Source organism: Hemiscyllium ocellatum, chromosome 5, assembly GCF_020745735.1.
Source record: "Hemiscyllium ocellatum isolate sHemOce1 chromosome 5, sHemOce1.pat.X.cur, whole genome shotgun sequence".
Classification (NCBI taxonomy): domain Eukaryota; kingdom Metazoa; phylum Chordata; class Chondrichthyes; order Orectolobiformes; family Hemiscylliidae; genus Hemiscyllium; species Hemiscyllium ocellatum.
The window spans coordinates 123,775,844-123,800,792 of NC_083405.1; the positions used below are offsets into that span (position 1 = coordinate 123,775,844).

Sequence of the window (24,949 nt, forward strand, 5' to 3'; positions counted from 1 at the left end):
ATCTTATCGAATGACAGCTCAGAGTTGAAGGGTCAAGATTTTTCTTTGTTTATATTAGGCTACATAGCTGTTTATTGAACAGTACCAATAAACTAGGCCATGTGGCACAATTTTGTGATGTAACTGTTCCATATATCTAAATATAGTGTCTGTGTCCTGCATCCATCCCACTTCCCTCGTCCATAACCCCAAGATGAAATGAGTGTGAAAGCTGCTGGATCATTTTAAGACTGAACTGTTTGCTGATGTTCAGGTGACCTCACTTGACAAAGCTTGTTATTTCAAATAAACCTGTTGAACTATAACGTGATGTCATCTGACTTCTGACCTTGACCACCCCAGTCCAACACCAGCTCCTCCACGTCATGATGTTCTTCAAGGAAGGGATCATGTCACCAATATCTGTTATACTCAACATATAACTCTGGCTCATGTATAGGAGCTTGACTCTTAATGCCCTCAGGACAGCCCATGGGATGGACAGTAAATATGGCCTTACCCTTTTAAACTTCCTCATAAATCACAACACTTCTATTACATCTTTTTCCTAAGTAGAACAATCTCTGTCCTTCTACTCACTCCACATAAATGAACTCCTCCTCATTGAAGTGTTCTAGTAAATCATCTCTGCACGTTTTCATTTCTTAAATGAAGGCCAAGCTATTTCTTCCTGCCTGTAAAACTCTAGCTGAAGCCTAACATTGATTTCTAAAGATGTAGAATAAATTCCTTGCTTTTGTGCAGTTTTGTGTTCTAAGGCTTTATATGCTCTTTTAGTTCATGTACAGCCTTATGAACTTGCCCTGTCACCTTGAAAGATACGGATGTAAAACTCCAGGGTCTCTCTGTTCCTGCATCCCCACCACCACCCTGAACTTTTGACACTGTATCCTGTATTTTATGATGCCTCTCCTTATTCTTCCCACTAAAATACATCACTTTACATTTCTCTGCATTACAATTCCCCTGCCACATGTTCAGAAAATGCACCAGTCTGTTTTATACTCTCCTGCAATCTGTTGCTATCCTCCTCACTGTTCACCACATTTCCAAGTTTCCTGTCATAGATGAATCCAGTGAAATCCTGGAGAATGTTGGGAAAGGACTGTGTCAGAACCTTCCCAGGATGTACACATTTAGCTCTCGTTTGCCAATTTACTTTTGCGCATAGATCTGAACATTTCAGTGGCTTGATCACAGCAAATTGCCTCAGTTACCAATCAGGGTAGTCCCAAACAGCACTGCAATAATTTGGAAATACTCACAGGAAGATGAGAAGTATCACTCTGCGGTAGACATTTCTGGGAGTAGAATCAGTGTCAGTCTGTTCATTTAAACTGCATCAATTCCGATTCAAAAGTACATGCTTTTGTCAAGCATTGACCTTTGGGTGTTCTTGTGCTGACCTATCAGCAGAAGAAAGAATACATGGTTTCCTTTCATCATCAAAGCACTTCATAGCCAATTTACGCACATCAGGATCCCACACACAACAATGTAATAATTATTATAGTTTGACTTAAATGATGTGAATATCTTCAATGAGATGTCATTATGGGTCGAAGCCAGTAAATTCCCCTCCAAAGCACACATGGCTTGGAAATACAGTAGATTGCTGTTCCATCATTGTCACTGGGTCAAAATCCTGAGACTCCCTCCCTAAAAGAGCTGAGGCTGTACCTTTTCCAGAGGGACTGCAGCGGCTAAAGTTAGAGGTTCACCAATCCCTTCTTAAGGGCAATTAGGGATGAAGGACGTGTGCTGACTTTGTCAGTGATGCTTATGACAGAATGAAAGGAAAACAGCAGACGAATGAGTGACTGTGTAACTCTCTATCAGTATGGACTGGAAACTCAGCCTGTGTTTTCTGCTCAGGTTTTTAGATTAGATTACTTACAATGTGGAAACAGGCCCTTCGGCCCAACAAGTCCACACCGACCCACAATCCACCCAGACCCCCTATATTTACCACTTACCAAACACTACGGGCAATTTAGCATGGCCAATTCACCTGACCAGCACATCTTTGGACTGTGGGAGGAAACCGGAGCACCCGGAGGAAACCCACGCAGACACGGGGAGAACGTGCAAACTCTACACAGTCAGTCGCCTGAGTCGGGAATTGAACCCAGGTCCCTGGTGCTGTGAGGCAGCAGTGCTAACCACTGTGCCACCGTGTCGCCCTTTAAAGTGGGACTTGAACCCACAATTTTCAGCTCCGCAGAGCACTCCTGCTGCTTCACAGCTGACACTCCAATCCAGCTGTCTTACATGGAGAAAAAAAAATCCATTTCCTATCATGCTGTTTTAATGTGGGTGGCTCATGTTGTCTTTGAGACGTTAGCACAAGGGAACTTCCCAAGACAGTACCATTGATTAAAGCAGCGCGGTGGCTCAGTGGTTAGCACTGCTGCCTCACAGCACCAGGGATTCGTTTCAATTCCATCCTCAGGTGACTGCCTGTGTGGAGTTTGCACATTCTCCCCGTGTCTGCATAGGTTTCCTCCAACAGTCCGAATATGTGCAGGTTAGGTGTGTTAACTTTTCCATCATGTCCAGGTACATTAGCCATGGGAAATGCACAGTTACAGGGATTGGGTAGAGGATAAGTCTGGGTGGGGTGATCTTTGGAGAGTTAGTGTGGTCTCATTGGGCCACTGTGGGGATTAAATGTTTGAGAAGAATAAGTAGAATGAATGCAAGCAGCAACTAAAAGGCGAGAACCAGCCATTCTAATCCCAGTTGTGAAAAGGCAAGTGCTGGGCTCTTAACCATAGTCACAAAATAGAATTTATCGCTCTCACTTTTGACTTGTCTTGATCTCCGTTGTTTGAGGAAACGCACTTAACGAACAATGGTCTTGATGTTTGTGGTGTAGCAAATTCAAAATGAATCCTGCTACCCAACACACTCCCCATAAACCCACAATTCACACCATTTCAATTATTTAACCATTTTCCTCACCCCTTCAGAAGATGCTTCAGTCACTTCCTACACCGTGCTTCTGCTGTTATGACATTTGTAGATTCAATTAAAATTGTAAGGAATATCTATGAATGTAAGAATTGTTATTTATTTGTTCATAGGATGTGGGTGTCACTGGCTGGGCCAGCAGTATTGTCCATCCCTAAGAATCCAGAGAGTCAACCAAATTGTTTTGGCCCTGGAGTCACATGTAGGCCAGATCAGGGAAACAGAAAATTTTCTTCACTAAAGGAAAGTAATGAACCCAGGTGGGTTTTAACAACAGTCGATAACAGTTTCATGGGCATAATTTAACACATGAAGATTAATAGCAGGAAATATAAAACCTTAATAAAGCAGCATTGCGTTATTCAGTATGTAATTAAAGTTTGTGTATATAGTTCAACATTTAATAATATGTAGCATAAGAAAGAAAATCTGAAGTTTTAGAAGTTCTTTGTAAACATGTTATGATTACATGTTATCACATAGGTTTCAGCAAACCTCATCCTGTTCCCTGGTGACAGAAGATTCCAAGGCAACATCTCCCTCCATCCCACACACACTGACTGACTCAGCCACCTATCTTTTCAAACCTCTCTTTGCACACTGTACACACTCTCTCACACCAAATTCCTTCCCCATCCCATTCCCCATTTTATCCCACATGCCCTGGCTTGGTCTTGCTTCCTGTTGTTATGAAGCAGAGTCACTTTCCTGAGGCAGGGAGTCTGTACAACAGGCAGACAGGAGTAGAAAGACAGAGGATGTTTAAAGTTGCTACTTGCCTTTCTGGCTGAACCACACAACTTACTGTTTTATCTCACACTCGCTCAGTGATTAAGTGACATCTGATAGTTTCTGCCTTGGCCAAGTCAGCACACCAATATCCCAGACTCACTCAAATTTGGTACTAAATGTGGCTTCTGATAAGACAATAAGACATAGGAGGCCATTCAGCCCATCACATTTGCTCTGCCATTTTCTCCCACTTGATTATTTTTGAGTTGGCCTTTTGTTGGGTCTTAAAAATTTCCCAATCCTCTGCCACATTGTATATATTTTTTCTTTCAATTTGAGCAGCAATGCTAGGAATTTCTGGGTGTAATTGAGGACACAGTACAGAGATTCATCCCAAAGAAAAGAAAGATTATCCAGGGAGGGATTAGACAGCCATTGCTGACAAAGGAAGTCAGGAAATGTTTCAGTGAAAAAGGGAGAGCCTATAAAGTGGCCAAGAGCACTGGGAAATCAGACGATTGGGAAGACTACAAAAACAAACAGAGAATAACAAAGAAAGAAATACGGAAGAAAAGGATCAAATATGAAGGTAAGCTGGCCAGTAATATTAGAAATGATAGTAAAATTTTCTTTCAATACATAAGAAACAAACAAGAGGCAAAAGTAGACATTCAGCTGCTCCAAATTGATGCTGGCAGGCTAGTGCTTGGAGATAAGGAAATAGCTGAAGAACTTAATAAGTATTTTGTGTCAGTCTTCACAGTAAAAGACATGAGTAATATCCCAACAATTAAGGAGAGTCAGGGGACAGAGTTGAGTATGATAGCCATTACAAAAGAGAAAGTGTTAGAAAAGGTAAAAGGTCTAAAAAAATGATAAATCTCCTGGCCCTAATGGGCTACATCCTCGAGTTCTGAGAGAGGTGGCTGAGGAAATAGCGGAGGTGCTGACTATGATCTTTCAAAAATCACTGGAGTCAGGGAAAGTTCCAGATGATTGAAAAATCACTGATGTAACCCCCTTGTTCAAGAAAGAATCAAGTCAAAAAAAAGATAATCCCTGGAATGATAGGCCTAACATATGCTGATTGGCTGAGGATCCTGGGATTGTATTCATGAGAGTTTAGAAGGTTGAGGGGAGATCTAATAGAAACTTACAAGATAATGCATGGCTTAGAAAGGGTGGACACCGGGAGGTTGTTTCCATTAGCTGGGAGACTAGGACTTGTGGCACAGCCTTAAAATTATAAGCCAATTAGCCTAACCTCGGTTGTAGGTAAAATCCTAGAATACGTTGTTAAGGATGAGATTTCTAAATTCTTGGAAGTGCAGAGTTGGATTGTAAAAAGTCGGCATGGATTTAATAAGGGGAGGTCATGCCTGACAAACCTGTTAGAATTATTTGAAGAGGTAAAAAGTAGGTAGAACCAGGGAAACTCAGTGGATATTATCTGTCTAGATTTCCAAAAGGTCTTTGATAATGTGCCTCACAGGAGGCTGCTGAGTAAGGTGAGTGCCCATGGTGTTCGAGGTGAGATACTGGCATGGATTGGGGATTGGCTGTCTGACAGAAGAGACAGAGTTGGGATAAAAGGTTCTTTTTCAGAATGGCAGCTGGTGACAAGTGAGGTCCCGCAGCGTTCAGTGTTGTGGCCGCAGCTGTTCACTTTAGATATTAATGATCTAGATGAAGGGACTGGGGGCATTCTGGCAAAGTTTGCTGATGATAAAATGTGGGGCAGACAGGCAGGTAGTTCTGAGGAGGTGGGGAGGCTGCAGAAAGATTTAGACAGTTTAGGAGAGTAGTCCAGGAAATGGCTGATAAAATTTGACATAAGCAAGTGTGAGGTTTTGCACTTTGGAAAAAAGAATACAGGCATGAATTATTTTTTAAAAGGTGAGAAAATTCATTAAGCCAAAGTACAAAGGGATTTGGGAGTGCTAGTCCAGGATTCTCTAAAGGTTGATTTGTAGGTTGAGTCCAAGATTAAGAAAGCAAATGTAATGTTGTCATTTATTTCAAGAGGGTTGGAATATAAAAGCAGTGATTTGCTGCTGAGACTTTATAAAGCTCTAGCTAGGACCCATTTAAATACTGTGTCCAATTTTGGGCTCCACACCTCAGAAAGGACATCCTGGCACTGGAGCATGTCCAGCGGAGATTCACACTGATAACCCCCGGAATGGTAGGCCTAACATATGATGATCGGCTGAGGATCCTGGGATTATATTCATTAGAGTTTAGAAGTTTGAGGGGAGATCTAATAGAAACTTACAAGATAATGCATGGCTTAGAAAGGATGGATGCTGGGAAGTTGTGCAGTGGAGGCCGGGACATCGGGTGTCTTCAAGACCGAGCCTGATAAATTCTTGATCTCGCAATGAATTAAGGGCTATGGGGAAAGTGTGAGTAAGTGGAATTTAAACGCCCATCAGTCATGATTAAATGGCAGAGTGGACATAATGGGCCAAATGGCCTTGCTTCCACTCCTATGTCTTATGACCTAGATGCTATCCTGAACTTCACAGGTTACCCACGGTTGGTTTATCCCCTTCCTAGAAACCTTTCTTCTCACTGGAATATAACCTTGTTGTGAGCTGTGAACTAATTTCTCAAATGTCAGGCATTGTTCTTGCACCATCATTACTGCTAAATGCTTCCCTAGTCTATTCCAGTCAGCTCACCCTCATTCCTTTCAGCTTAACACTGTTGCTTCTGACCCAAGTTCCTTATTCTCAAACTGAATGCTAAATGTCAAGGGCAGTTTGGCCTCACCATTCATCCATTGCTGTTTGATGGCCATCAATCCAGCAGATCCAGGGCTGTCCTACCGGAACCACCGACTGGCCAGTGTCATCTTCAAAGTTGCCACTACTGGCAGAGGAAGGCCATCTCATAATCCCAATGGGTAAACTGCTGAAGGTGATTATAAACGATAGGATCTATGGACATCAGAGAGGCAAAAATTGGTTAGGGATAGTCAGCATTGTGCAAGGAAAATCATATCTCACAAACTTGATTGACGTTTTTGAGGAAGTTACCAAAAAGGTTGAAGATGGCAGATCTTTAGATGTTGTTTATTTGGATTTTAGTGAAGCCTTTGACAAGGTTCTTCATTTTAGATTAGGTCACATGGTATTCAGGGTGAGCTTACTAATTGGATACATAGTTGGATTACAACAGGAAACCGAGTGGTGGGGGAAGAATACTTTTCAGACTGGAGGCCTGTGACCAGTAGTGTTCCACAGGGATTGTTTCTGGGTCCTCTTTTGTTTGTCACTTATATAAATGATTTGGATGAGAATATAGGAGGCATGGTTAATAACTTTGTGGACAACACCAAAATTGGTAGCACAGTGGACAGTGAAAGTTTTCTAAAGTTACAGAAGGATTTTGATCAAATGGGTTAATGGGCTGAAAATGGCAGATGGAATTCAATCTAGATAAATGCAAGGTCCTGTATTTTGGTACCACAAAGAAGGCTAGGGCTTGTACATTTAATGGTAGAGCCTTGGGTAATGTTGTAGGACAGAGGAACCTACAGGTGCAGGTACATAATTCTTTTAAAGTTGGCATCAAGCATAGGATAGTTAAAAAGCTGTTTGGCACGTTTGCCTTCATTACTCAGTCCTTTGAGTATAGGGGTTGGGAAATCATGTTGAGGTTATACAGAACATTGGTGAAGCTTCTTCTGAAATACTGTGTCCAGTTCTGGCCGTCCAGTGATAGGAAAGATATTATTAAGCTGGAGAGGGATCAGAAGAAAGTTACCAGGATGTTACCGGATTGGGAAGGTTTTAATTAGAAAGGCTTGATAGGCTAGGACATTTTTCACTGGAGTGTAGGAGGTTGAGAAGTGACTGATAAAAGTTTATAAAATAATGAGAGGTGTAGATGGAATTGATAGTAGTTGTCTTTTCCCTAGGATGGGGAAATTGAAGACTTGGACCCCCTGTTTTAAGGTGAGAGAAGAGAGATTTAAAAAAGACATGGAGGGTGATTGTGCGTGAAATGAACTTACTGAGGAATTGATGGATGTGGGCACAATTACAACATTTAAAAGACATTTGGATGGATACATGAATAGGAAAGATTTGGAGGTATATTGGTCAGGAGCAGGCAGTTGGGACTAGTTTAGTTTGGGATTATATTCAGTATGTATTGCTTAGACAGAAGGGTCTGTTTCCGTGCTGGATGACTCTATGTGACCTTTGCAGCTCATCAAGGGTCACAACCAACAGTTTGAGAATCCCTGCTTAGAATGAAGAAGTTGCTCCTCACCTCAGTCCAGATCACGGTGACTCCAGGTTCTAGACACTCTAGCCAGAGGAAACAGTCTTATCGTATTTATCCTCTTAGAATCTTACATGCTTCAATGAAACCAGATCTCATTCTTTAGACTGCTGGAGAATTAAGGCCCATTCTGTCCAATCTCTTCTCAAAGGAGATCCTCCCAATCCATGAATCAGCCTAGTGACTCTTCATTTTCAGATTAGAGGTTAGAGTCCCTACAGTGTGGAAACAGGCCCTGCAGCCCAACAAGTCCACATTGACCTTCTGAAGAGTAACCCCACCCAGATCCATTTTCCTCTGACTAATGCACCTAACACTATGGGCAATTTAGCATGGTCAATCTACCCTGACCTGGACATCTTTGGACTGGAGAACCCAGAGGAAACCCACATAGTCACAGGGAAAATGTGCAAACTCCACACAGACAGTTGCCCGAGGCTGGAATCAAACCTGGGTCCCTGGCGCTGTGAGGCAGCAGTGCTAGCCACTGAGCCATCTTGTCACCTATTAATGGCTGACCTGCTCTCAACACATTTATCCTCCCTGAGGATCCACAGACCAAAACCATACCTAGTTTTCCATGTGTCATAGAATCCCTGCAGTGTGAAAAGGGGCCATTGGTCCACTGAGTCTCCACCAACTCTCCGAGCAGTTTCTCACCCAGAAACAGCCCCCTATTCTATCCTTGTAACAGCCACATTTCCCATGGCCAGTCCACAGAGCCTGCACATCTTTGGACTGTGGGAAGAAACCAAAGCACAAAAAGGAAACACATGGGAGACGTGCAAACTCCACACAGATAGTTTTCCAAGGGTGGAATCAAACCCAGATCCCTGGTGCTGTGAGACAGCAGTGCTAACCAGTGAGCCATCGTGCTGCCCATGTCATCACTGTAAAATTCTGTACAGTTATAGCAAGAATTTTGTACTCTTGCACACTGACTGACTTACAATACACCAAGTGATTGATCTGATACTGTAGTTCAAAATGTAATTTTTTTTTCTCTATCTCCCTCCCCTACTTCTCTCTCTCTCGCTTCCCCCCTCCCCCCTTTTTCTCTCTCACTGCTACAAAACTCCATTCTTTGAGGCACTTTTTTCTGAGGTTATAGGAATCTGATTTACCATATGCTTTTATTTATCTTATGTATTGTCGTCTGCCAAAAATATTTACAAAGTCATGCTTCCACAGCCCCGCAACAGCATGAAGCCAATGACAATTGCAACACATTGACAGGATAAGACACTGTAGATGAAGATCAACTATTTCCACTGTTTGGGGATTCTGGAGCCAGGAGGCATAGGCTGACTATTCAGGAGAAGTGTTAGGAAGCGTTTCTACACACAAAGAATGGTAAAGGTTTCACAAATAGCTAGTTGTTAGTTTTAAATCTGAGATCAAATTTTGTTAAACAAAGGTATTAAGGGATATTGGCCAAAGCAAGTATGTGAAATGAGGCCACAAGGCAGCCATAATCTCATCGAATGGCAAAATAGGCTGGATGGCCTTCTCCTGTTCCTCTGTTTCTTAAGTAAAATTAATGTTTTAACGAAAATGTTTCATTTACCCAAGAAACGTCATAGTGGCTTCCCCTTGCTGCAAGGCTGAGGAAGCAAGACCATGTGACCTTGCATGACTTTCTGTGATGATGTATGCTGTCTCTCATTAGCATATCACACCATCAGACTTGACCTCTAACACTTCGTTGCTCATCTGGTTTTGTAAAGTTTCAGGCTGATCTGCTAATTTTTCTGTCCAGTTAATTTGAGCCAGAGCCCTCCCCTAAGCCCTCCTCCACCCAGTCAGTCGCCTCCGCCTCAGGCAACTGACTGTGAGGAGTTTGCACATTCTCCCCGTGTCTGCGTGGGTTTCCTCCGGGTGCTCCGGTTTCCTCCCACAATCCAAAAAATGTGCAGGTCAGGTGAATTGGCCATGCTAAATTGCCCGTAGTGTTAGGAGCAGGGGTAAATGTAAGGGAATAGGTCTGGGTGGGTGCGCTTCGGCGGGTCAGTGTGGACTTGTTGGGCCGAAGGGCCTGTTTCCACACTGTAAGTAATTTAATCTAATCTTACTGAACATTCTAATCCAGTTTTTTCTCCCACCCCCGACCTCTGGCTCTGTTATCGCCTCCTGGTTTTACATTGAACCCAGCCATTATCACATTACTCACCTACTATCACAAGGTATTTATCCTAGAATGGGTTTATTCATTAGTTTGCACCTCGTAACAACATGCACTGAATAGAACAGCAGTACAGGAAACATGACACTCCAGTAATTTTCAAAAGTATCTTTGCATAATCCTTTCTAATCCCCTTTAGGTGGTGTGTGATTACAGTTTGTAGTAAGTACCCTCTGCATTTAGTTAGACTGAGTTGTATCACATACAGACATGTTTGTGCATCAACAATCTACAACAATTTTATTGATTGTTCTAATGCCACCACAGCACTATGCACAGCCAAAGAACTGTGGTCATAAAGCATACTATAGCTGTAAGCTGTGAGTGACATAGTAGCTCAGTGGTTAGCACTGTTGTTTCACAGCGGCAGGGGCCTGGGTTCAGTTCCAGCCTCAGGCGATTGTCTGTGTGGAGTTAGCAATTCTCCAAGGATTTCCTCTGGGTGCTCGGGTTTCTTCTTCCAGTCCAAAGATGTGAATTGGCCAAGCTAAATTGCTCGTAATGTTCAGGGATAGGTTAGGTGCATTGGTCAGGGGAAATGCGGAGTGATAGGGTTGGGGCATGGGTCTGGTTGAGAATATCTTTGGAGGTTCAGTGTGGGCTTGTTGGGCCAAATGACCTGTTCCCACACTGTAGGGATTATATGATTTTATGAATTGTACAAGATCTCTGTTCATCAGCTCAACTGCGACATTTGGGCTGAAGATTTTAGGAGGTGTGGAATTCACAAAGTGTTGAGCATTATTCCTTGGCAATTTCTTGGCTTTAGGACAGTGTGCCAAGGAGCATTTGTGAAGGGAGCAGTATTTGAGTCTCCTGCAAGAACTGACTGAGTCACGAGAGCCATCTGTCAGTACAGCCCATCCTTCTGAGCACCACTGATCCAGAATCTGGTTTCCAGCATCTGCAGTCATTGTTTTTACCCCATCCTTCTGGATGCCAGTACAACCTTTAGGGTTAAGATGAAAGGAGCCAATAACAGTCAGACATTCACAACCCAAATACAAACACACGCAGAGCCACACATTTACACAGACCCCCACACATGTACACTCACGTCCCACACAGATCCACACACCTACGTGTACCCATACACCCTCACATAACCCCATGCATACTCTCACACGCACAGTTGAGCTGCCCACACGTACCAACACACACAGCCACAAGTTCCACATACTGACTAACTCTTTCTGTCTCCCCCAGATACACATACACACACACACACACACACACACACACACGGAACACTTCCTATCAACTCAGCAATTCAGCATGGTTTTATGCATTTCTTTTCTATTGCAGCAACATACTTTTACTTCCTCCTTAATGCAAACAAAAGCAAAGGCCTTGGATGAATTTTGTGCTCTGGTTTTCTTGTTTTGCTGGCACTTGGAGTTTGTTTTGCAAGAGTTGGCACAGTTCATCGAGGAATTGGAGAGGAAGCTCTGACTGATTCTGAAAGCATTGTAAATTTGGGCCTCGCCTGCTTGACTGATGTGGGGGAAAAGTCTTTTTATAATGAAATAAAGGCAAAGGGCTGTGACATTATTGCTGTTTTGCACAGTGACATTATTCAGTTTCTCGAATGCATGACATTACTACCAGGCCACTTATTTAAGCTTTGTCCTTAACTACTGAGGAGCTACTTGGAGATAGAAATAGTTAACTTAATACGTCTTGTGAGCCCCCAGCAGTTTTTAGAAATGGCAATAGGCTTGAGGGGAGGGTGGGGGTGATGGGAGTTCTTTTACATTTGGTCTGCAGACAGACTATCTGGGTTATTGTTAAATTGCTGTTTGTGGAAAGTTACTGCTTGCAAACTAGCTGCTCTGTTCCTTGTATCACAACAATTTATCTACTCGCTTTAAAGGAAGTGGTCACATCCTGAGGCTGTGAATGGCGCTATATAAATGCACTTTTTTCCCCACAAAATGTTGCATCCACCCAGACCATTGGTTTTGGAATCCTCTTGTTCACATTAACTCCCAGTTGATCTTGCAGAGACGGCACAGGCCTTATGTAATACAATGGAGTCTGAAAACTCTGCCCCTACTCTCTCATTTAGAGTCATTATAGTTACAGACTTGTGCAGCATGGAAACAGACCCTTCGGTCTAACCATCCATGCTAGATATTCCAACCCAATCTAGTCCCACCTGCCAGCACCCGGCCCATATCCCTCCAAACCCTTCCTATTCATTTACCCATCCAAATGCCTTTTAAATGTTGCAATTGTACCAGCCTCCACCATTTCCTCTGGCAGCTCATTCCATGCACGTACCACCCTCTGCGTGAAAATGTTGCCCCTTAGGTCTCTTTTATATCTTTCCCCTCTCACCCTAAACTTATGCCCTCTAGTTCTGGATTCCCTGACCCCAGGGAAAAGATTTTGTCTATTTACCCTATCCATGCCCCTCATAATTTTGTAAACCTCTATAAAGTCACCCCTCAGCCTCCGACACTCCAGGGAAAACCGCACCAGCCTGTTCAGCCTCACCCTATAGCTCAAATCCCCCAACCCTGGCAACATTCTTGTAAATCTTTTCTGAACACTTTCAAGTTTCACAACATCCTTCCGATAGGAAGGAGACCAGAATTGCACGCAATATTCCAACAGTGGCCTAACCAATGTCCTGTACAGCCGCAACATGACCTCCCAACTCCTGTACTCAATACTGTGACCAATTGTGGGCGGCACAGTGGCACATGGTTAGCACTGCTCATACAGCATACTGTAGCTGTAAACTGTGGGTGATACAGTGGCTTAGTGGTTAGCACTGTTGCTTCACAGCGCCAGGGGCCCGGGTTCAATTCCCGCCTCAGGCAACTATCTGTATGGAGTTTGCACATTCTCCCCAGGTGCTCCGGTTTCCTCCCACTCTGAAAGTGTGCAGGTTAGGTGAATTGGCCATGCTAAATTGCCCGTAGTGTTAAGCGAAGGGGTAAATGTAGGGGAATGGGTCTGGGTGGGTTGCTGTTCGGAGCGTTGGTGTGGACTTGTTGGGCTGAAGGGCCTGCTTAGTGTAAGTAATCTAATCTGATCAATAAAGGAAAGCATACCCAACACTGCCTTCACTATCGTATCTACCTGTGACTCCACTTTCAAGGAGCTATGAACCTGCACTCTTTGTTCAGCAATACGCCCTAGGACCTTACCATTAAGTGTATAGGTCCTGCTGAGATTTGCTTTCAGATAAATGCGAGGTGCAGGTTAGGTGAATTAAGCTCCATCTCCTGTTGGGATTCCCACAGTTTTGAGTTGCAACCAGCAGCTTGTAGTGATTTCCATGGAATTGACCGCACATGGTGATCGAGCATCCTGAACATTGTGCTGAATAGGGATATGAAAGAAGAATATGTATGTGTACATCATTATTCACCAAAACCAGCACCTGCCAGGATGCTGCACAGATGATTGAAGTGCTGTTGAAGATTGGTTCAAGTGGCAAAACAGAAGTTGTGGTAACCAATTTGAGCCACCCATCCTACCTCTATCCTTACTAACTGCTGAGAAAATATTTGGGGACAGAAGTACAGGTTTTTTCCTATAGCGTGAGTTTTATCAACGCAGTCTGGCTGTAATGCAATTGGCGAATTGGAAAACGATTTTTTAAAAATGCAAATTCCTACTGGCTATTACATGAGTTAGAAGAAAGCTACACCTTAGATCAAATCTTCAGTTTGGATGAGACAGGTTTATACTGGAAGGGAATGCCATCCTGAACCAACATTTGTAAGGATGAAGCACATACTCCAGGTATTAAGGCCACAAAGGATTGTATGACCATGTTGGGAGGAGACTTAAAGCTTAAGCTTGTGGTGGTGTACCACTCTGCCGTCCTGCCAACCTTGAAAGGTTAGCTTCAGTCCACTCCCGGAGTTTACTTTAGGTCAAGCAAAAGAGGTTGAACAATAGGGCAAACTTTTTCTGACATTATTATTGATATTTTCGAGGATGCTTTTAGAATTTATTGCAGGCGAAACATTTGGGTATCAAGATTCTTCTCATTCTGGACAACGCACCAAGCCATCCTGCCACCATTGGTGAGCTTTCTGAAAACGTCAAAGTGCTAATTCTACCTCAGAACACCACCTCTCTCATTCAATCCATGGACCAGGGTGCAGTAGCAGCTTTTAAAGCTTATTATTTAAGATTCACACTCAGGAAGCTGATTGCAGCCGCTGAGAGGGATAATGAGGACAGTGTTCTTAAATTTTTCAGTTTCAAGCACCCAAGTAGTGTCAAATGGGTATTAGCAATATCCCACAGACATTAATGTGATAATGTGCAGATACAATCATTCCTCAGGTTGCAAGTGATTTCTGTTCTGAAGTCTGTTCGCAAGATGATTTGTACGCAAGTCAGAACACAATGCAAGGTAGAGTAAAGCAGCTGTTTGTAAGTACTGAAAATGTTTGTAGTTGGGTCTTTAAAATTACACCACTGTATGTTCATAAGTACAAACATGTGAAAGTCAGATGTTTGTAAATCAGGAACCCCCGTGTTCTGCTTTGGTTGTTTTCTAGGCAATTAACACTGGGGTTAATGCCCCTGCTGCACTAGAGGGTTGGTCTAGATATTGTGATCGTGTTTCTGGAGTGGGACTTGAACCCACAGCCTGAGGAGGCTGTGAAGCCACCATCCATCAAGTAGCTGCGGAACAGGAGCCAAGATCGCAGACAGCTTGTAGGTTTTCAGGTTCCATTCACAGGAAAGAAATCCCTCCTGTGGAGTTGACCTTGAAGAAAATGTACTTCTAAAGCTTGAGGCCATGTTTTAATTGAAGCTTGGCATGGGTGAGGAAGGGATACCAACGAGGCAGATCTTTAGATCATGAGATTATATTCTGGCAGGGTGAGGGCTGGGATTGTTGAGCAAGTTGCAGCCCCAGCTTAGTTTTCCATGATTGTTCATTATATATTTATGGGGGGTTTCTGTGTGAAAGAAGAAGCCTGTCAGTGGCCCTCAGGACAATCAAGGCTACATTGCGAGATCGAATGCAGTGAGTGGGCACTTGAAAAGAGCAGAAAAAGACCCCCGCCCTTTACCCAGCAGCTGAAGAAGTCACTAGAATTATTGCGCTGTACGGCACGGAATCAGACTCTTCGGTCCAACTCGACCATGCCGACCAGATATCCAAAATTAATCTAATCCCATTTGCCAGCATTATGCTCATATTACTTCGAAACCCTTCCTATTTGTATACCCATCCAAATGCCTTTTAAATGTTGTAACTGTACCAGCCCCCTCCACTTCCTCTGGCAACACATTCCATACTTGCACCACCCTCTGCATGAAAAAGTTGCCTCTTAAATCGCTTTTAAATCTTACCCTCTCACCTTAAACCTATGCCCTCTAGTTTTGGACTCCTCTACCCCAAGGGAAAGACCTTGTCTATTCAACCTATCTATGCCTCTCATGACCTTATAAACCTCTGACACTCCAGGGAAAACAGCGCCAGTCTATTCAGCCTCTCCCTATAGCTCAAACCCTCCAACTCTGGCAACGTCCTTGTAAATCTTTTCTGAACCCTTTCAAGTTTCACAACGTCCTTCCAATATCAGGAAGACCAGAATTGAATGCAATGTTCCAAAAGTGGCCTAATCAGTGTCTGCAATATGACCTTCCAACTCCTATACAAGCCGGCGTCTGAATAAAAGAATCTGTGGGCCATGCTGGAGGAAGGCGAGGCTTGTGACAAGGCCTAGTGCCTCACGTTTGGGTCTCACCTCCTTGGGACTGCCTCTGGAGCTACTGCTGGCCTTCTCAGGGCAGGTCTGGGACTGACAGATTGGAACAGGGTTGGGATTGGTTGGAGAGAAATTTGGGGCTGGGGGGTTTATGGAGAAGGTGGTCAGAGAGGAGGGAAATAGGTTGTAAACTCAAACACAAGCTGCCCACCAATACCTGCATGGAAAGAGGAAGTGATTGTGGTAGGTTGAGTGAGGGGGTTGGCATCAGGATGGTGTAAGGAGGAAGGTGGTCTCAGGCAGGATGTGGGAAGCAGCAGCCGTCCGATTTATTCCATCAATGGCAGAAACAGGCCATTTGTTCCCCCTTAAGCCTGTTCTGTAAAAAGTTGACCTTGCGGTAGCACAGGATGTTTTTGGTCCATTAACTTCTGGATTATGGGATTAGTGCATCTCTGCTGAGCTAGTGTGCCCTGATTATTGTCGAGAAACATTTTCAGGTTTTCACTCCTGATCTCTGGCAATCTCTTCAAACCACTTCACTCCGATGAGCCTTGTGGGAAGTTTTAAGTGCCTGTGTAATCTGCAGTGTTGTGGGTTACATACAGCACAGAAAGAAGCCTTTCACCTGATTCAGTCTGTCTGTCCCAGCTAAAATGCAGTATTCAGATTTCCCATGCAAACAGAAAGCATTAAATTAAATTTTAGGCCCCAGAGTCAGACTCTATGAGGAAATCCCAAGTGTTGTTAACTGTTATACAATCATTACCTTTTAATATGAGAAATGTTCGGAGTACTGCATGTAATTCGGCCACCCTGCTTATAGGAAGGATGTTATCAAACTGGAAAGGGGTGCAATAAAAGATTAACAAGGTTGTTACCAAGACTGGAAGGTATGAATTGTAAGGAGAGGCTGGTCCTTTTGTCCCTGGAGCGTAGTAGACTGAGGGGTGACCTTTCAGGGGTTTATAAAATCATGAAAGGTATGGATAGGGTAAATAGCCAAGGTTGTTTCCTTAGAATAGGGGAGTCCAAAGCTAGAGAGCTTAGGGGTTTAAGGTGAGGGAGGAAAGATTTAAAAGGGAGCCGAGGGGCAACTTTTTCACACAGAAGCTGGTGCATGTATGGAACGAGCTGCCAGAGGAAGTGGTAGAGATTGGTTCAATTACAACATTCAAAAGACATTCAGACAGATACATGGATAGGAAAAATTTAGAGGGATATATGCTAAATGCAGGTACACGGGACTAGGAAACCTGGTCAGCATGGACAAGTTGGGCCGAACGGTCTTTTTCCATGCCTTGTCACTCTGTTTTTTTCAGGCCTCCTTCAGTTCTGTTCAGTAGAGTGGACGGGAGTGCCATAATTGGACAGATGCTCTGTAAGCCATCCAAGCATTTGATCTGAGCTTATCTCCAATGTGGAAAATAACAAATCTTGTCCATAGTTCACCATCCTCCATTGAATGCTGGCCCATTAGAACTCAATACTTCAGGGTGAATAAACCACTGACTTAGGTGACAGCACTTATCAAAGAAGATGTTCCACTCGAAGCATCAAAGCCAATACTTGGGCTAAACAAGTTGGATCCAACAATTGCTGTTTGAAAATATAAATAAATAAATCATTTTCTGTCAAAAATCACCCAAAGCATTATTGTACAGTAAAAGTTAATATAGCACAATCACAAATGACATAATCAGAAGTCACACGACATCAAACTACGGTCGAACAGCTTTATTTGAAATCACAAGCTTTCAGAGTCCTGCTCCTTCATCAGGTGAAGTGGAGGAAAGCGAACAGGCAGAGAGAAAACAACAGAAGGAGACCATTTGGCCCAAAGAGTCTTTTAAAAATGTAGCTGGAATCATTCCACTCAAACCTCTTCTTTCCCATTAATCCTGTAGTTCTACTTCTAGCATCCCATCAAACAATGCATTTCAAATCATGGCGAGTGCCTTTGTTAAAAAGAGAGTTTACCTTTGCTTTCATTCCCTTATACTCACGGTCTCCTGGTTGACAACCATCTTGCCATCATTGTTGAGCTGTCAGAACTCTTCATTAAGTATCTATTCAATCACCCCCTGAATGTCCTCTACTTGAAGGAAAATAATCTCAGCATCCCCAGCCTCTCCATTGTTACAACTCTCCACGAGTCACCATGTAGAATAATACTATATCCGAGTCCCAATTTGGCCACACGTATATTCCTTCCTCATTAGGCTTAGAATTAAAATAAAATCCATCAACCATGTTTGCTTAATAAATACAATGTTACTGATTCATTACAAAATAAAACCCATTCAGTGAAGGTGTAGGATGAGTTAACACCCGCAATGTGTAGTGTGAGAAAATACATGCTTACCCCTCTATTTCACCCAAAACACACATACTCAAGTACAAGAGTAAAGGGTATTTCTCTCAGCAACGATTTACTTTAAAAATAAAAGTACTTTATGGCCAATGGTGATCATTCTTGATGGCTCGAAAAAAATTAAAATGTTTTGAAGATTGTCAGTGCGTGTATGGTCAAGTCATTGATAATGCTGAGTTGTTTCTGGTATCTTGGCAGACATAACTGGCTCAGGAAATACTAATGTTGAGAAGTTCTTTCAGTCATTCTTCCAGAGGAATGATTAGGTTTCACTGTCCACAAAGGTGTTTCAGAAACAGGGGACACAAGCTGGGCAGCTTGGTCTGACAATTCCAAAAATAAACAGCCCCAGGGATCCGGGTTCAATTCCAGCCTTGGGTCTGTGTGGAGTTCGCACATTTTCCCTGTGTCTGCATGGGTTTCCAAAGGGTACTCCAGTTTCTTCCAATAGTCCAAAGATATACAGGTTAGGTTAATTGGCCATGCTAAGTTCTCCATGGTATCCAGGGATGTGTAGGGATGTTAGATGCATTAGTCAGTTTGTGGGTGGCACAGTGGTTAACACTGCTGCTTCATAGCGCCAGAGACCCAGGTTCAATTCCCGCCTCAGGTGACTGTCTGTGTGGAGTTTGCACATTCTCCCCGTGTCTGTGTGGGCTTCCTCCGGGTGCTCTGGTTTCCTCCCATAGTCCAAAAATGTGCAGGTTAGGTGAATTGGCCATGCTAAATTGCGGGTAGCCTTAGGTGAAGGGGGAAATGTAAAGGAATGGGTCTAGATGGGTTGCGCTTCGGCAGGTCAGTGTGGACTTGTGCCAAAGGGCCTGCTTCCACACTGTAAGTAAGTAATCTAATCTAGTATTGAAAATGTCGAGCAATAGGGTAGGGGAATGGGTCTGGATGGCTTACTCTTTAGAGGGTCAGTGTGGACTTTGTTGGGCTAAATGGCCTGTTTCTACACTGTAGAAATTCTGTGATTCAAACTCTTAAGCCTGCCAACAGCATTCAAGCAGAACAGGTGTGAAATTTGGGGATAAAACAGTCAGATGTTTTCCCTGAAGTGAGTTCAAACAATCACTACCTGCAATTATCTGGAACCATGCAGTTTCCAAGAAATATTTTGCTTAAATAAAGTGTATATTTCTCTTTATTGCCCTTTCATATGCATTATGGCTAAAATAACACTGCTGAAGCATTCTTCCACTAAATCAGAAACCTGGAGTACTCCAGTTCTAGCTTTCTTGTCAATTCAATAGGGGCTAGGAGCAAAGGGTCTGGGTGGGTTACTCTGCGGAGGCTCAGTGTGGACTTGTTGGGCCGAAGGACCTGTTTCCACATTGTAGGGATTCTATGATAAGGTGCAACATTAAATGAAAAGTAACGTTGCATGGCTCTCCAAATGGTAACAATTGTATATGAATACATGAAGCAGGAGTAGACCATTCAGTCCCTCACCCTGCTTCCGCATTTAATAAGAATGAGGCTCATTTGATAATAATCTTAACTCCACATTATATCATATCCCTGATACTCTTCCAGCTTCTTCCCTAACAAGAGTCTATTCATATCTGCCTTCAAGATATTCAAGGACTCTGTCCCCTACTCTCTTTTGATGAAGAATGTCAAGGACATTTCCCTCCCAATTCGAGAGAAAAAATGATCCTCCTCAGCTCTGTCTAAAAATGGCAACTTCTTACTTTTGAAGAGTGCCTCCAGAATTCTAGATTCTTGCACAAGAGGAAACATCCTTTTCACATCCACCCTGTAAGGGCCCCATACATTTCAATCAAGCTGCCTCTTAATTTTCCAAGGCATTTGAATAAATTGTAAAAAAAAAACCCCTCAGGCTCCAGCACTGATGATGTGCCACTTTTGTAACATCTTGCCAGAGGACCCATTTATTTCTAATCTCTTTCCTGTTAGCTAGCCCATTTTCCCTCCACGCCAACGTGTTACTGCATACCACAAACCTTTATTCTTCACATAAACATTTAATGTTGCACCTTATCAAATGCCATTCTAAAAATCAAAGTACAGATATCCAGTAATTCCCCTGTAAACCATTTCAAGGAGAAAACAAAAATCCACAGCATATTTGTGACTGAATGTCAAGGAAAGGCCTCGCAAATGGGCCAATCAGTGCATCCTTAGTTGTGCCCCTTTATTCAAAAAATAAAACTTAGTATCACTAAATTAGAATCCCTGTACTGTGGAAAAAGGCCCTTTGGCCCAACAAATCCACATCAACCTTCCAAAAGTATCCCACCCAAACCCAGTCCTCTACATTTACCCCTGACTAATGCATCTAACCTACACATCCCTGAACACTATAGGCAGTTTAGCATGGCCAATTCACCTGACCCACACATCTTTGGATTGTGGGAGGAAACCTGCACAGACACAGGGAGAATGTGCAAACTCCACATAGACAGTCGCCCGAGGCTGGAATCGAACATGGTTCCCTGGTGTTGTGGAGGTACTAGTGTGAAATAATAATTTGCAGCATCATTTAACAATAAAACTTGTGTCTGTCTTTTTTGTGAACATATTGAAGATCTTTAGCCTTTATGTGGTTTTTGTTTTGATAACTTGAATAAATACAGTTCACTGAATTTGAAAAATATACCCAGCTATTGCAAAACAGTGTTCCCTGTTTCAATATTGTAAAGATGGAGTCTTTTCTTTTATTTTTATGTATTTTTAATTGTGGACTGAAATAAGAAAAGGACTGTTTTAAAACCAAGGATTGCTGCACGGTTCTAAAATAAGTTAATCCTCATTGTGAACAGTGTTTGCACAGCTGTGGGTTCCAGCAGTGGAAGCAGACAAACTGGAACCCAAGAGATGTATGGAAAAGAAGCTTTAGTTAGCCAGAGTAGTTGATTGATTAACAGATTGTTGATGAGTTAAGAATGACAAAGGTCTTTTGCCTGCTAAGTATTATGTGATTGGTTCTCAGGTAGCTTCAGACCACCACTAACTTAGGAACTCTGTGTTGACTTTCAGTCAGTTTAAACCTGAAGAAAGTCAGTTCATCTTTGTGTAGTGACTTTGAACCAGCTACAGCACCAGAACCACCTCAAAAGGATCATGTGAATCACTTGCCCAATTTTCCATATGTTCATGATACTTATTTTTGTTTACCCTGTCTATGTTTGTCTGTGCCTGTGTGCGTAAAGGGGAGTGTATTAAGGAATTAGAGTTAGGGCAGCATGGTGGCACAGTGGAGTTTACACTGCTGTCTCACAGTGCCAGGTTTGATTCCATCCTTGGGTGACTATCTGCACGTAGTATACACGCTCCCACCGTGCCTGTGTGGATTTCCTCCAGGTGCTCTGGTTTCCTCCTGCAGTCCAAAGATGTGCAGGATAGGTGGATTGGCCGTGGGAAATCCAGGGTTACAAGCATAAGATAGGAAGGTGGGTTGTGTGGGATGCTCTTCGGAGGTTCAGTATAGAGTCACTGGGCCAAATGGCCTGCTTCCACACTGTCGGGGTTCTGTGGATTCTAACTATTGAAGTACTATGCAAACAGTTCATCACCTGTAGATGGCGTATATTTACTTGCGATTAATAGGTTTCTGTACTCGACAAAATCTGGTGCGTGGTTTCTGTCAACTTGGGTGTAGAAGGCAATTACTTTGGGGAATTTTGAACACTGTTTAAAATCTTGCACTTTTGTGGTAACTGCAGGAATGTGGGGCATGATTTCCAGTACGCTAACCTCAGTGTGCCGTGAGAATATTTATCTCTCAGCTATCCTCAAGTTGTTGTTAGTGGGGAAAGTTCAAAGAGGATAGCTCCTACATTAAACAATGCCAGCAATTTAAAGTCCTTCGTTAGTTACAAATGCTTTAGGACATCTTGAACTCATGAAAGGTGCTATGAAAATGCACACTGTTTCTTCTGAATATTGAATCAAAGAGAGAATTCTAATTCTGTCTAATTCCAGTTCTGAGGAAGGGTCACTGTTCCTGAAACAGTAACTGATTTCTGTCCACAGATGATGTCAGACCTGCTGAGCTTTTGCAGAAATTGCTGTTTTTGTATCTGATTTACAGCATCTACAGTTCTTTCGGTTTTTAGAGAATTCTAATTGTTTCTCTCAGGAAACATCCCACTGCTATTTAACTCACATTGAATTATTTTGAAAAGCAGAAGCTGTTGTGAACCCGGGCCATTTGTTGTGCAGCAAGATCCCACGCACATTGACTTGTTGCTCCATGGGTGAATTAATTCGCTTCACTTAAGCCAAACCATGAGCAAACAAAAAGGAAAATCAATTCTGTTGGCAAACTGGAGGTATAATTTTATCCTTCCACCCTGAGTTTAGTATGGCACCTAAGCTGACTATATTATTAAAAAGTAATTGTTCAGTAATTTTGATTTATGATGGGGTTGGCATCTCACTAATTAAAACCTGGAAGTGAAATGCAGAGAAAATAAAGATATTTGAGAAATCTACAGAATTTAGTCCTTGTTTGCTGTCTGATGGGAGACTGGACGATGCCTTTACACCCCCTTGTGGTGTCAGTGATAACGTGAATGAGATGAAACTTAATCTAAGCTGCCTTGCTAGTTTAACTTGCTGTTGAAATCTGAGCAGGGGTTTTGTTTGACCACCTGCTCTGATATTGCTTTAGTCTCCTACTTGCAGGAAGGAGAATATTTAAACTAACTCAAAAAGTGTAAGAAAAGAGACTGACAGCGCTTATTGGCATGGATTTCTGTAATGGTTATCCAGATAAAATTGTGAAAGTGGATGGACATCAAATACCACAGAGTAGAACTAGTGGGTTATAAACACAAATTCAGCCTAAGAGCAATGTTGCTCATATCCAAGCCACAGAATTTTTAAGAAGGACTGGGTGATTGGCAAAGTATCCTTATTAGAACATAGAATCCCTGCAGCCATTCGGCCCATTGAGTCCACACTGACTCTCCAAGATCATCCCATCCAGACCCAACACCCTATCTCTATTCCCGTAACCCTGCATTTGCCACAGCTAACCCACCTAGCCTGCACATCCCTGGACACTGTGGGCAATTTTAGTATTGCCAATCCACCTAACCTACACATCTTTGGAATGTGGAGGAAACTCGCGCAGACACAAGGAGAATGTGCAAACTTCACACAGACAGTCACCCAAGTGAGGAATAAAACCCAAGTCCCTGGCACTGTGAGGCAGCGTTGTTAACCACTGAGTCACACACTGATGAACTTCAGCAAGTGTGGTCAACCAAGTAATGGAGATAGAAGCAGAAAATGCTGGAGGAACTCAGCAGGTGTGGCAGCATCTGTAGGAAGACAGCAGTATTAATTTTTTTAGTCTGGTGACTCTTTATCCATTCTGTCACCGAATCCAAAACGTTAATTCTGCTTTCTTCCCATCAATGTTGCCAGATTTGCTGAGTTTCTCCAGGAATTCCTGTTTTTGTTTTAGATCTCCAGCATTCCCGGTTAGTCATAGTCGTAGGCACTTGGGTTGAAATCACAGCAGATTTGAATTCAATAAACATGTCTGGAATTAATAAACTAATGATGATCATTATTGATTGTCGGAAAAAAACCCATCTGGTTCACCAATGTCAGGGAGGGAAATTTGCCATCCTCACCTGATCTGATCGACATGTGACTGCAGACCCATTGCAATTTGGTTGACTCTGAACTGCCCTTTAAAATGGCCAAGCAAGCCACTCAGTTGTATCAATTGTTATGAAGTCTCAACCAAGAGAAACCGGATGGACCACCCGACGTCAATCTTGGCACCGGAAATGACAAGGGGAGAAACGGTCCTGTTGACCCTGCAAAGGCCTCCTCACTAACATCTGGGGTCTGGTGCCAACATTGGGAGACTAATTACAGACTAGTCAAACAACAAGCAACAGTCTGACACAGTCACATTCATGGAATTATGGAAAATATCCCAGACGCTACCATCACCATCCCTGGATATGTCCCATCCTTCAGAGGTGCAGTGAGAATGACTGCCTATGATGTCAAGGCCCCATTTGAGTGATTGTGGTATCAAGGAGCCCGAGCAAAACTGGTTTCAGTGGATATCGGGGAAAATCTCTCAACTGGTTGGAGTCATACCTGGCAAATAGAAAAATGGTTGTGGTTGTTGGAGGTGAGTCATCTCAGCTCCAGGACATCTCTGCAGAAGTTCCTCAGAGTAGTGTCCTCAGTGCAACCACTTTCATGGGGTCAGAAGTGGGGATGTTTGTTGATGATGGCACAGTGTTCAGCACCAGTCGTGACTCCTCAGATACTGAAGCAGTTAGTGTTCAAATAAAGCAAGATCTGGGCAATATCCTGGCTTGTGCTGACAAGTTACATGTTACATTCGCACTACATGAATGCCAAGCGATGATCATCTCCAATAAGGGACAATTTAACCGTCATCCCATGATATTCAGTGCCATTACCATCACTGAATCTCCCATAATCAACATTGTGTGTGTGTGTGTGTGTGTGTGTGTATATATATATATATATATATATATGCAGGTCAGAGGTTAGTAATACAACAATGAGTAACTCATCTCCTGAACCCCCAAAACTAGTCCGCCATCTACAAGGCAGAGATTGGGAGTGTGGTGGAATGCTCACTACTTACCTGAAGCTAATCCCTACAGCTCCAACTTACTCAAGAAGGCCAAAGCAACCTGCTGGTTGGTGACTCATCCATCTACTCACGACTGT

At 42.9% G+C, this 24,949-nt stretch overlaps 1 protein-coding gene across 3 annotated transcripts in view; it reads left to right on the forward strand.

Moving 5' to 3' along the window:
• prkag2a (protein kinase, AMP-activated, gamma 2 non-catalytic subunit a) overlaps positions 1-24,949 on the forward strand; it is a 441,401-nt gene that overhangs the window by 224,675 nt on the left and 191,777 nt on the right. The window lies entirely within an intron of this gene.